We start from the raw sequence: 13,302 nt of genomic DNA, 5'->3' as shown, positions 1-13,302 counted from the left end.
GATGGCTGGTTCTGTGTTGTGAATTGTGTCCACTAGGAATGGGATTGAGACCATCCATCCCCTTCCCCACCAGTTCATGCCACTCAATGACCCACCAAACAGCCAGAAGATGGTAATAGCTCTTGGTTGAGAGGGCTTAAGTTTAAAAAGACAAGCAAAACCTGATGTCTTTTACAGCTAAAAGCTAATTGATGCAGCCCTACTGTATGAGTGAATCCTTAGATCACTCTGTGTGATATTCACAACACTTTCTTCATGGGAAAACTGCTATGATTATTCACCAGAGACCTAAAAACATTCACTATGCTCTGATTTTTAGAAACATTTTGCTATTTCATTGTCTCTAGTCAGTGAATTCTGCTGGTCCTCTCTGAAACTTTCTAACAGGACCTCCAGTATGATGTAGAGCAGGACATGGGAAAACCAGCTTCTATGTAAATGCACTACAAAACCAGGAGATGTTCCAAGCTGTTGGAAAGGAAGGTTTTCTACATTATTTTTAATTGCTCTGTTTAATTTACTACTCATAAAATGACCAAACACACTGTTAAATTAATCCAAATAGGAACAAAATTCGGATGTTAAAAATACTCTATTTGACCAAACAGTTCCCGTGAGAATCTTCTGCCTCTTCCATGCCTGTATCTTGCTGAGCCTCATACATGGAGTGCAACTCTACATCAGACTGCCATGACGGTGGTTTCCAATATCACTGTTAATGGTTTTGTTTTTTTTAATGACATGTCAGACACTTTTCAGTAAATCTCAATGGTTTCCAGTGCTCCTATGTTATGGCAGTGGTGACTTGTCAAGGTGGGTGGTGGTGGTGATGACACTTATTCTAACCACTAATTCCTGTTACAAATATCTCTTCTGTTTTATAGGGGGAATACCTGAGCACGCCATACCCAGGACAATAACCCCGTAACAGAAAGTGCTCCGGATGTTTTAGTGACCACAGATAATAAGGACTTCAGTTTTAACCAGATGGTTAGTAAGAAGGCACCTCCCAGCACTATACTGAGGTATGAGTTCTATTAAAATATTCTTTGCCATTATATAAGAATATCTTACAGCAAGGAACAGTTGGCAGGGACGACCTAACAGATCTTTACTATCTTTAAATTCTCTGATTTTTAATAGACTATGTTTTGAATGTGGCATTAGATTGCAAGCTCTTTGGCGCAGGGACCACATTTTACACGTTTGTGCAGCACCTAGCGCAACAGTGCTCTGGAGCTGGTTGGGGCTCTGAGCACAATCTCAGTACAAAAGAATAATGACAATATTTTGGCTGCTTGCAAATTGAAAAGGGAGAGATGGCATGCTGAGACCTGTAGTCTCTATAAGCCACAGATTGTATTAAAATTAATGGTGGCTGCAATTTGTTCCAATGTATGCAAATTAGCTGCATCTCACAGGTTGTTGGGACACTGCCAAAATATGGTGGGTTTTGTTGTTTTGGTGGGTTTTGTTTTGTTTATTTTTTGGCTGAACAAAGTTTGGGCATCATTAAAATGGCATTTCCTTTCCCCAGTACTACACTGAGGGCAGTTTAAGGCTGGCTTTCTCGCAGTATCATTGTACAGGATGCTTATAGTGTATTTGTGATGTACACTTTGCAGGCAGTTCAGCAGCTCACTGCTCTCACTCAGAGAGACAGCGGGGAAGGATCTCCGTTGTGTGTCATGTTTCTTGCCAACAGAGACTGTATTTCTTAACCTGTCCAGACATGCTAAGGAGGCATTTGTGTGATCTGACAAACCCATCCCAGAGGAACATAAGAAAAGAGCAAAAGAGGCAGATGGAAGACAAAACATCCTTTTAGAAAGATCAGAACTTCTAAAAAATTAATCTAGAGAATGTCTCCCTGCCAACGGGATTTCACTGAATCATGCTGCAGATGGTAATGTCTTTCAAAGTGTTAGGAAAACACAGGCCTCGACCCTTAGTTTCCTTGCATCGCAATTTCTGAGCCCCAAAAGGAAGAGCATGTAAAAGCTGCTCTTCAGCAGCATTGCTATTAGAGATCTGAATAGCTGGCTCGTAGATGGGAAAATTGCCCCCATTTTGTTCAGCACAGCAGTTTGAACACGTTCGCTGAGTAAAATGCACGAGGCACTGCCAACATAGTGTGAAATCTATAACTCTGCTTTTAAGTTTAAGATTCCAATTGACATGTCTCCGCAAAGTGCTAGGGTGACCAACTTGATAGAAGGTGATCCCAGTTGTGACGTCGGCAGCAGCAGAGCTCCAACGGTAAATCAGTCTGCAACCAGTCTGAGGCTAAGTTAGATGTTTTCAAGAAGAATTAAAAGTTTTAAAATTGATTTTTAAATATTAAATTAAGTGCTTTACAATGCTATCTATCATCTTTCTATGGTCTCTGAGCACCTCTCATTTACTCTATTTATCCTCCCCAGTCCCAGGGCCCATGTGACATAGGGAAGTGCTATTATCCCCTTTTACAGTTGGGGAACGAAGGCACAGAGAGACTCTGTGATTTTCTCAAGGTCACACAGGAAGTCTGTGGCAGAGCAGGGACTTGAACCCAGGTCTCCCAACTCCAATGTTAGTCCGTAACCATTGAACCATCCTTCCTCTCTAGAGCACCCATTTGGAATTCCTTAAGAAAGATGCTCAACTTAGTAAAAATGTTATCCACACAACTACATTAAAAGGACATTGTTAGAGTTGCAAAGTCAAGCACTCCGACATTAGGAAAATGCCAGAATTGAGGTTGCCCATGCTGGAGTTCCTGGCTCCAGCTCCTGTGCACGGACTATTTGACCACATTCCCCCTTTATGAAACCCTTTCTTGTGACTGTTAAACCAGTCTCTCAAAGCACGTTGGACCTCTGGTCCCCAGTCTCTTTCACAGAGCTCGCCCACTGTCAGCATCTCAAATAACATCCATTTCCAGCAAGATGGCTGCTTCTAGACTTAGTGCAGAACTGCCATCAATTGGAATTAAAAACGTTGTAAAGTGCACTTGAGTTTATCATCTAGAATTTGAGCAGAAAAGAAACAATCTGACAACAGACTGAGTGAGTGAAGGGCTGTTTTTAGGAGAGCAGACACCAGAGAAGACATAACAAATATCATTTCACTTGGAATTTTTATAAAAGTGGATTGAGGAAAATGCACTTTTCTTCAAACCACATAATACCTGGCAGACTCACAGCATAGAGAAAGTGGATGTTTCTGTTACTGATATCATCCTTGATCTTACTCAGCTACCAATGATAGAAAAATGCATTCACTGAGGAAGTGTCCACCTCCATCTACACACAATATGGCTGTAATTACATTCAAAAAGATCTGATGATAAGTTAGGGCTTGAGCCAACAGCCAATGCCCTTTCAAATCCGTTAAAAGACTCCTGTCGACTTTAGTGGGCATTGGCTCAGACGCCATAACCAACAAAAAAGTATGAATCACCGGAATCCCCTATGGAGTTGCATGAAAGGTCAGATGATGCTCCCTGTTAAGTATTGGGAGACTTGGCCCCAATGTCGGTGGGAGCAGACTCAAGCCGCAAATGCAGTGAGTAGCAGGAAAAGAGCTCTGTCAAAATCGCACCCTGAAGTTCCTGGTTTACATTGTTTTACTTAATTTGCAGATTGAATGTGTGGTGTGTGTGTGTGTGTGTGTGTGTATATATATATATATATAATATATATATATATAGCTATATGACTTACCTACCTACTGCACCTTCGTGTTTCTAAGGCATCTGTCTGCCTGCATGGGCAGCTGCCATTGGTGTTCAGTTCAGAAAATACCGAATTGTTAATCACTCACTTTCTTGTTTGGAGACTTCATATTTGTTCTTTGTTTGCTTATTGTTTCTTTAATCTGAAAATATGGGCCAGACTGTCAATCATTATTAATTTGCATAGTTCCCTGGATGCCAAGGATTGAAACTAGCTAAGGAGCTGGCCCGTTGTCTTTTGCTCTTTGTGTTCAGGAAAAACAACAATCCAAGCTAATTTTTGTAACAGGCAAAGCTGCAAATTTTAATCTAGCTGGGCTCTTTCTATCTATTACAGACTGAATGAAATAGAGATTCTGCTCTTGGAATTGAGCTGACAATATTGTTGCACAAGACTGAAGAGACTCCAGGTGTGTGTGTGTGTGTGTGTGAACATGAACGTGAACTGTGCTGGCTGTGTGGAGCCACAAGGAATTTAAAACATATTGAGTCGTCATGAAACTTGCCTTATGTCACTGAGCTGTTGTGATTCCAAGACTCACAATGAACAGAAATGCCAAATAAGGAAGGGCCATTATTTTGCAAAGTCACTTTGCTGGCTGTAACCACACTCGAATCTGGGAACACTTTAGGGACTTGAGTATGTGAGAGATGATCATTTTTTAAGAAGTAAGAATTGTTAAAAATAAACAAAACAGCCTAAGGTGCTTCTTGTGTGTGGCTTTTGTCTAAGATTGTAGATTTAAAAACTATAATATAGTAAGTAATTAGTCCATAATTTGACAAATTGCTTAGATATGTTGAAAAATATAGATTAAAAATGGTTGTAACCTCCCATTGCCCAGTGCTTCCTTCCTCTTTGTTCCCAAAATGTATCATGCACAGCAACTGTGTGTGAGCAGAAAGTGGGTTGACAGTGCAATTAATCCAAGTAGAAACCCATGAATGGAGGTATATTTCTATCACACTTCAGCATTTACAGATTTGCTAAGCAACCCCACTTTTTGATAAATGACTAAGTCAACTTTCTCAGCTGACCTCTTTGGAGCACATAGCATGTTATCTGAAGAAGAGGGTGCAATCTAGAAAACATCAGTGCGCTGTCTGCTGGGCAAATAACACAACCTTCTCAATACTAGTTGGCTACTGCAGGTATATAGTAGTGGTGAAAGAGGGGTTGAAGATTTAGTTCCCACAAGTTTGCTGATTAGTGGATAGTTTCTTCAGCTGCATGCAGGGCCTTGGATGACTATCCGAAGTTAACAAAATTAAGGTCCAGCTGGCTCACAATGTGAGGATTTCTTCCTCCTTTAGGTTTTAGGCCTCAGAGTTCACCTGGATCCATAATCTGAACATGAAGCAGTGATGGGTGAAACTCAAAAGATTTGAAGCATCAGTTCAAATAAATAAACTTCACTTTTGGGGTATCTGAATCTGCTGCGTGTGCAAAACTGGACTAGAAATGGCAAGTGAACAATCTGTTCCATGGTATCTTACTATTTTCTCTATTGGTCCTGGCTAGACCCCAGCAATGCTAAATCAAGTATAATATTGTCAAACCTCTGAAAAAAGGTCATATTGGGCTTGGTTTAAGTTTGAGGGAAGATAGAAAGGAGAGAATTTGGAAGATGGATTATTTTATCCACATCCAGTTCTCCCATTTGTTCTAAAGTATTTGGTAACTTTAAATCCAAATTCTACTTAACTTTTGAGCTGAAGTGACTCTACTGAATCAGAGAGGACATAACCGTTACAGATGTTTTTTGTGCGTGTTTGACACCAGAGCAGGAGGAAGGGCAAACTGATGTCTATTTAACCTGGCTCAGAGTTATTGGATACACTCCTGTGCTTCCAATCTTTGTCATGTCAGGCTTTCTTTTTGGAGATGCAGAAGGCAGCTGCCTGGATTTCAGCTCTTTTTGGATTTTTGATTTTCTGAGGTCATTTAGACAGCAGCATTGTGAGCAGGGCTGTCAAGCAATTACAAAATGTAATCGCACTGTTAAACAATAATAGCATACCGTTTATATAAATATTTTTGGATGTTTTCTACATTTTCAAATATATTGATTTCTATTACCACATAGAGTACAAAGTGTACAGTGCTCACTTTCTATTTATTTTTGAATACAAATATTTGCACTGTAAAAAACAAAAGAAATAGTATTTTTCAATTCACCTAATACAAGTACTGTAGTGCAATCTCTTTATCGTGAAAGTTGAACTTACAAATGTCGAACTATGTACAAAAAATAAGTGCATTCAAAAATAAAACAATGTAAAACTTTAGAGCCTACAAGTCCACTCAGTCCTACTTCAGCCAATCGCTCAAACAAACAAATTCGGTTACATTTGCAGGAGATAATGGTGCCCACTTTTTGTTTACAATGGGAGTAAGTACAGGCATTCACATGGTACTCTTGTAACCAGCGTTGCAAGATATTTACCTGCCAGATGCGCTAAAAATTCCTATGTCCCTTCATGCTTCAACCACCATTCCAGAGGACATGCATCCATTCTGATGATGGGTTCTGCTCGATTACCATCCAAAGCAGAGCGGACTTATGCATGTTCATTTTCATCATCTGAGTCAGATGCCACCAGCAGAAGGTTGATTTTTTTATTTTTATTTTTATTATTTTTTTTTGGTGGTTCGGGTTCTGCATTGGAGTGTTACTCTTTTAAGATTTCTGAAAGCATGCTCCATGCCTTATCCCTTTCAGATTTTGGAAGGCACTTCAGATTCTTAAACCTTAGGTCGAGTGCTGGAGCTACTTTTAGAAATTTCACATTGGTACCTTCTTTATGTTTTTGTCAAATCTGCAGTGACAGTGTTCGTAAGTCAAACAACATGGGCTGGGTCATCATCCGAGACTGCTATAACATGAAGTCTATGGCAGAATGTGGGTAAAACAGAGAAGGGGACGTACAATTCTCCCACAAGGCGTTCAGTCACAAATGTAATTAACACATTATATTTTTAACAAACATCATCAGCATGGAAGCATGTCCTCCGGAACGGTGGCTGAAGCACAAATGTTTAGCATATCTGGCATGTAAATACCAATGCCGGCTACAAAAGTGAACGCCTATTCTCACTTTCAGGTGATATTGTAAATAAGAAGCAGGCAGTGAGTTTTTCTTTGCTGTGGAGATATACCCTAAAACAGTTGTTCTCAACCAGGGGTACATGTACCCCTCAGGGTACGTAGGTGTCTTCCAGAGGGTACATCAACTCATCTAGATATTTGCCTAGTTTTATAATAGGCTACATAAAAAGTACTAGTGAAGTCAGTACAAACTAAAATTTCATATAAACAATGACTTGTTTATTCTACTCTATATACGAGTATAGTACACTGAAATGTAAGTACAATATTTGTTTCAATTGATTTATTTTATAACTATGTGGTAAAAGTGAGCAATTTTTCTGTAATATTGGCTGTGATACTTTTGTATTTTTAGGACTGATTTTGTAAGCAAATAGTTTAAGTGAGGTGAAACTTGGGGATACACAAGACAAATCAGACTCCTGAAAGGGGTACAGTAGTCTGGAAAGGTTGAGAACCATTGCCCTAAGAGGCCCAACTGAGGATGGGGTCCCATTGTGGTAGGCCCTGTACGTACACACGGAGACAGTCCCTGCCTTGAAGAGATTACTATCTAAATCAGTGATACTTAGACTGAGGCTCAGGAGCTGCAAGTGGCTCTTTAATGTGTCTCCTGCGGCTCTATGCAGGACATAATATTAAAACTCTGTGTGGTTTAATTATTAACCAATCAGGATGCTCTTACGATGTTATTAACCAATTGTAGAATACTTGGTCAGTCATTCTGCTGTGAGAATTATATATAAATACAAAAATAGTAAATGAAACAAGGAATTCACACTATTGTGACTCTTTGGGGTAATGTTGATCACCAGTTTGTCTCCTGAACCACTGAGATCTGAGTAACACTGTTGTAAATTGGCAAGGCAGATGAGGAGAAAGGAAGGCATGTCATCTCCATTTATAGGGAATTGAGGTGCAGAGAGATTAAGTGATTTGGGAAAAGTCACACAGGAAAGGGTCAGGAAATGAACTCAGGTCACCTGAGTCCCAGCCCAGTGACTTAACCAGTCCTTCTTGTCCTGCTACAGTGCAGCGGTGGTGGAAAAAAACCAACACACACAGAAAACGGCATTTTAATTTGTTACTAAATAAAACCTGTCTCTACGTTCTCTGCGGTAATAGGGCAACTGGCCCCTTGGTGGGCTACATATCAATTTACTAGTGTGGCTTCTCCTTAGTAATTCATCATTCAGGCAGAAACACAAAGAAACAAATGAAGGGGGGAAAAACAAGAGTTCAATATTTCATAATAAGCTCTCTCTGTTGTAGCAGCAGCTGCAGTTTCTCCTCTGAGTTCTTTTCTGTTTTTTTTGTCTGAAAGAATCAGCAGCTGCTTAGGAAATATTCCAGAAAGATTCATTGAGAAGTTCCTAGTTGCTCTTCAAATATGACTTGATAGAATCAAGCTCTTTGGAGGAAGGGACTATCCTTTTTTCTTCTACATTATATTCGGACAATATGCTCATCTAAAAGTACGTAATGGGGGAGGATAAACCCAGAAGGTTATAGAAGACTCAGTTTTTCATGTTATAAGGGGGAAAATAATTTGTTACTTTAAGGGGCCTATTTAATGTATTGAAAATTCCCTGCTAAACCATGCTGCTTTCCATCTTGGAGTAGGCAGGAATGGTGGTACAGGTGACACCAATGGAAGGGTCAATTTGGAGAGTCAGAATTCAGAATTATTTAAAAGTCTTACCTTTAAGATGGATTAGCCAATGACATTCAGTTCTGATGAAGGAATACTTCTACCTGGTATTTTATTAGTTGTGTCAGCTGATATCCCGTTGGAAAGTTGAGGGGGAGACTTCTTTGGTAAAGCACGGAATTGTCTCTCGCATGCTATTCTATTATTCTCATTCACCTTTGACCCTTCATTATGATTACTACCAAACAGGAATGTTTCTACAGCTACTCAGGGCCCTGGCTGAGAGAGATGACAGGCCTGATTGCAATCAGGAAGCTTATAAAGAATCTTCCTGTTATACAGGCCAGAGGAGGAGAAGCTGGCAGCATTTTCAGAGAGCATGATGTCCCCATGGCACTAGAAACTGTTAACCTCAAGAGTGAGTCTTACATGTACGGGAGACAGAACTTCTCCGCAACTGGCTGTGGACCTAACTTCCACAAGCAGAATTCATTTTCCCACTTCTTAGGATCCAATTTATTATAACCATTCATATGCAAACTTAAACCAAAACAAGTATTCCCCCGCTCCACAATATCTTCAGCCCTTTGCTGGACTGAACAGTTCTTTCCAAGTGCTCAGGTTTTACTACATGGGATTTCCTAAAGACACTCTGCTTCAGGATTCTGCTCCAGTCCCGCACTTCAGATAGCTTGAGCTGGGTTTTTTCACGTTGCTGGTATGGTGAGTCCCTTCTCCAGCCCTCTTTGACCTTGGGTCTCTTCTGGAACCTCTGCAGGAGCGTTCCATAAGTCTCTCTCCTCGGTTACCCTTGTATTAGGGCTTCACCCCCAGCTTGCTTGCTCTTTGCATCCCTCCCACAAACTCTTCCTAATCTTTGATCTCTCTCGCTCTCCTATGGAGTAGGCTCGCCCTTCTAGGAAGCCCTGCCCCTGGGTTACCATCATGTAATGATTGAGTCCATGACCAGGTCCAACTGCATCACCTATGACTGGATGACAAGGCATGGGTAAAGCTGAGCTCAATCTCTTAAAGGATCATCACCCTGTGACAACCGCTGTGATGCTGGCAGACCACGTGCCAGCTAATGTCAAGGCTCTGAAGCCTCACTGAACAATGACAAATGCATAACTGTCAATGAGTTTGACTCACCTGTGTTAGCATTGTTAAAATAGATGTTAAGTGATAAGAATGTGTTGCGTGTTTAGACTTTATGAAATGCTTGTATATTGCTGCATGCATTAATCTCACTTATAATATCTGTATTGTATGTTATAAGATAATAGTTAAGTTTTTGTAACTCTAAAAGTGTTTGCTCTAAAACTGTAGACCCCCACTGTCAGGAGAGAAGCATTACCAAGTATGGAGGTAGAAGTTTGACACATGAGATATCCCCTCCTGCTCAACAGAAGAAGACCTACAGACACCAGACAAACTATTGTGGGACATCAGTGCATAAAAGACTTTCATGATTTCTCCCACCACCACCACCACACATGAAGAGGAGTTGTGCAGAAATCCTTGTTACATCAGACTGACTCCGGGGGGAAGGGATAAAAATCCCTGTAAAGAAAATGTATCGCTATGCAGGTTGGAATTTGGAGAGGGCAATATTTCTGAGCATAAGCAAAGGATCCCCAAGCTGTTTAGCTTGGGTTAGCCCCAAAGGACATATAGAGCTTGTGCATTAAAGCAGTTTCTGTTACTTTTTGAAACCTCGGACAGTCCTAGGTTTACCTGCTATATCCTTGTAAACAACTCTCATTTCTTTTTCCTAGTTAATATATCATTAGTATGTTTCTTACAGGACTGGCTATAAGCGTTGTCTTTGGTAAGAGATCTAAGGTACAATTGACCTGGGGTAACTGACTGGTCCTTTGGGACTGGGAGTAATGTGAATATTGTTGTGGATTTTTGGTGTAAAGGGCCACCTATCACAAAGACAGGCTCACCTAGGGGGCATGATAGATGTCTGGAGTGCCCAAAGGGATGGTCTGTGACTCCTTGTTAAAGCTGTTATGGTGCTTTAGGAGTTCACACTTGTTTCTTGGTTGGTGAAATGCATTAGAGAACATACCAATAGTCTGTGGTTTGTGCCCTGTTCCTTTGACAGTGTGCCCTGAGGTTGGCACTCATGGTCATGATGTCTACACTGCTTGACATCCACAAACCTCAGTGTGTTCAGAACTAAATGCATTTCTTCAATCTAACTTTCCCTTGGTAACCTTGCCAAAATAAAACTTTTCTTTAGATAACAAAAAAGAACCCCCCTCCCATTATCCTCTCAAGCCAGAGATGTAGGATGCCAGAGCGCTTTTCATACGTTTACTCTGTTTCAGCCAGATATAAGTGAAAATGGACAAGTTGACAAGTCTCTGACAGATGCTTTAGGCACTGCATTCAACAGGAACCCCTGCTTCACGTTCTGTGGCCCTGTCCAAAATTACCTCCAGATGGGTCGCTTGGTTTGTGTTACACGGTAAGAAATCACTGGCGTTTTGGTGCCCACCATTCCGGAATCTTGTATATTAGGGTATTTAAACTCTAAGGAATGTGAAGGCGAGAACTTGGGGTTAACAGCTTCTGCTACTGGTGCTCATTTGTAAGCAATGGAAAAATTCTGACTCTTCCTCTATATTGGAATGTGTCCAAGAGGCCTGGAACCTTGTGATTCTGTTCAGATCAGCACAGTTATAATCTGAGAAGGCGTATGTATTTGTGCACATGTGGCATGCTTGTGCCAAATTATTTTAACAAAAACAAAATAAGCCTGTAAACTAGAATGTTTCCTCAAGAGAAAAGTTGATTAACTTATTCCTTTCCTTTATTTTCTCTTTCTTTTGTTTCATTTATTTCTGGTTTCATTCATTATCTGCTTAAGTGTTATGTTACTACTTTATATTACTGTAGGGAAAATAACACTCTTACTGTATTTTGTCAGCTTCATTCATGAAGCTTTCTATTATTTTACAGCAATAACAATAAAATCAACAATAGAATCTCCATCCCCAAATAACACAGTGAGATGCAGAGATTTGTTTGTGTTGGCTTTAATAAGTATGATGGGTGTAATCTAAGAAGATTAGATACATTAACTAATTAAACATGAGCTCCCTGATATCTAAGAAGTTTGAGACCTTGTTTTGCCCAGCCTGGGCCTTTCTTTTCTGCCATTTTTTCTTTGAGCCCTTTCATTTCTGAGCACCCAGTGACAAATTGTTCTGAAGATCCATGGATGTAACTTGATAACCTGCTTCTGGATTTATGATGGGTAGAATGTCTGTAGAACCAACTAGATGACACTAGAATTCTCCCTTTCCTGTACCCTCTTAGCTCACCTGAGCTACAGGTATTCAAAGGGGATGGAGTAGTTTACAGAAAATATAAATGGGAGGGTCACTGCCCCAAATAACATAGTCTAGCTCAGATCAGTCGTGGCCAGGGAACAGCTGTTCAGGTTTGAAAAGGTGCAGACATGTAATCACAGAGGAGACGAACGTAGGAAAGCCTTTCAAAATAAGTTGGTTTTGAGGAAGGATTTGTAAGAAGACAGGGTGCTGAGCAGTGAGAGGCTGTTCCAACTGAAGCAGGGGAGGGTCTGAAAAGAGGCTTGTAGCCAAGAGTGGAGGAAGGAGTTTTAACCTTTGGAACTAGACTCCTCCATTCAGTGATCTCATTTGTGAAATGCCAACATTTCCAGACCTTTATTCTAGGCATCAGGAGCAACTCTTCCAATGGCCAAGCATTTATTTTAGTTGTGAGAATTATTATCATGGCCAGGGAAACAGTCATCACCTCTATGTTTGCACTTCCAGATCCAAACATGTCCTTGCAGCAACTCCCTCCTCTTTCCGTGCAGCTTTAGAGCCTGGGACGGTCACCATCTGAGCATGCCCTAAAGCAAATCTTCCCAGGCAGGGCCTCCTCCTGACTTATTTCACTCCAGCAAGCACAGCACCTGCTTACTGGCTGTTAAGAGAGGGCTAGGAGCCCCTACAATTGCTGGCTGGGAAATCACTGTTGAAAGAAAAGGCGTGCACCTTCCTCTCTACAGTGGCCATTTCTGATCAAACTTTATTCCAAGAATGAAGAGACTTTCTGCTGATCATCTGGACTTGTCACATGACTTTGTGTAGAGTCTAACTAGAAAGAGCCAGTTTCCTGAAGGCTTTCACACATGCCAGTAATGATCTCAGACTCACATAACTCCTCCAAAAATAGGGCCTGATGCTCTCTCATAGTAACCAAACCCCCATAACAAATCCCTTGTCTCAGTGGCTGCCCAGCTGGCCTGATCCCCCATGACAAGCTCTGGATGTTCTAAGGTGTCAACCCCTTCCATCTCATTATTTGACAAGTTTCCAGCCCCCTTCCAAGGGGTCAACCTTTCTACTCCCCACCCCATCCCTGTGGCAAACACACTGTTCCACCTTCCCCTTCTCAGCTAGATTCAATATTTCAGAACCTCACTTTTGTACAGGATAGAGAACAGTAGCAATCTAAAGATCCCATGGCCTGAGAGCCTTCCTGGAGATATGAATTGCAAGAGAATATGGGATAGCCAAAGGTTCCTATATGTTCCAATGATTGAGAGAAAGCTTGGGCCTGATTCTTCTGTCCATTTGTACATTGTAACTTCATTAACTTGCATGGAGCTCCAAAAACAACGTAAAGGAATAATGATTCCTTGCCTGTAGCTTCTATGTGCAGACCTGAACTTCACAGCTTCTGTGATGCACTCCAAACTGTTCAAAGCCTAGTTAAGGGGATTGTTTAAAACAATGTTAACATTATTTATTAATTTTGTTTCTACAGACCAATCACCT

At 40.8% G+C, this 13,302-nt stretch overlaps 1 long non-coding RNA gene across 1 annotated transcript; it reads left to right on the top strand.

Moving 5' to 3' along the window:
* The first annotated feature begins 552 nt into the window (after positions 1-552).
* On the top strand, positions 553-11,480 carry LOC122457734. The gene is made up of 3 exons (XR_006277411.1): positions 553-1,025; positions 8,726-8,894; positions 9,806-11,480. It is a non-coding gene; the product is annotated as an uncharacterized LOC122457734 (long non-coding RNA).
* Positions 11,481-13,302: the final 1,822 nt, after the last annotated feature.

The sequence above is a fragment of the Dermochelys coriacea genome, chromosome 1, assembly GCF_009764565.3.
Source record: "Dermochelys coriacea isolate rDerCor1 chromosome 1, rDerCor1.pri.v4, whole genome shotgun sequence".
Lineage (NCBI taxonomy): Eukaryota > Metazoa > Chordata > Testudines > Dermochelyidae > Dermochelys > Dermochelys coriacea.
Note: the sequence above shows the minus strand (reverse complement) of the source record. Positions and strands in the feature narration are given on the sequence as shown.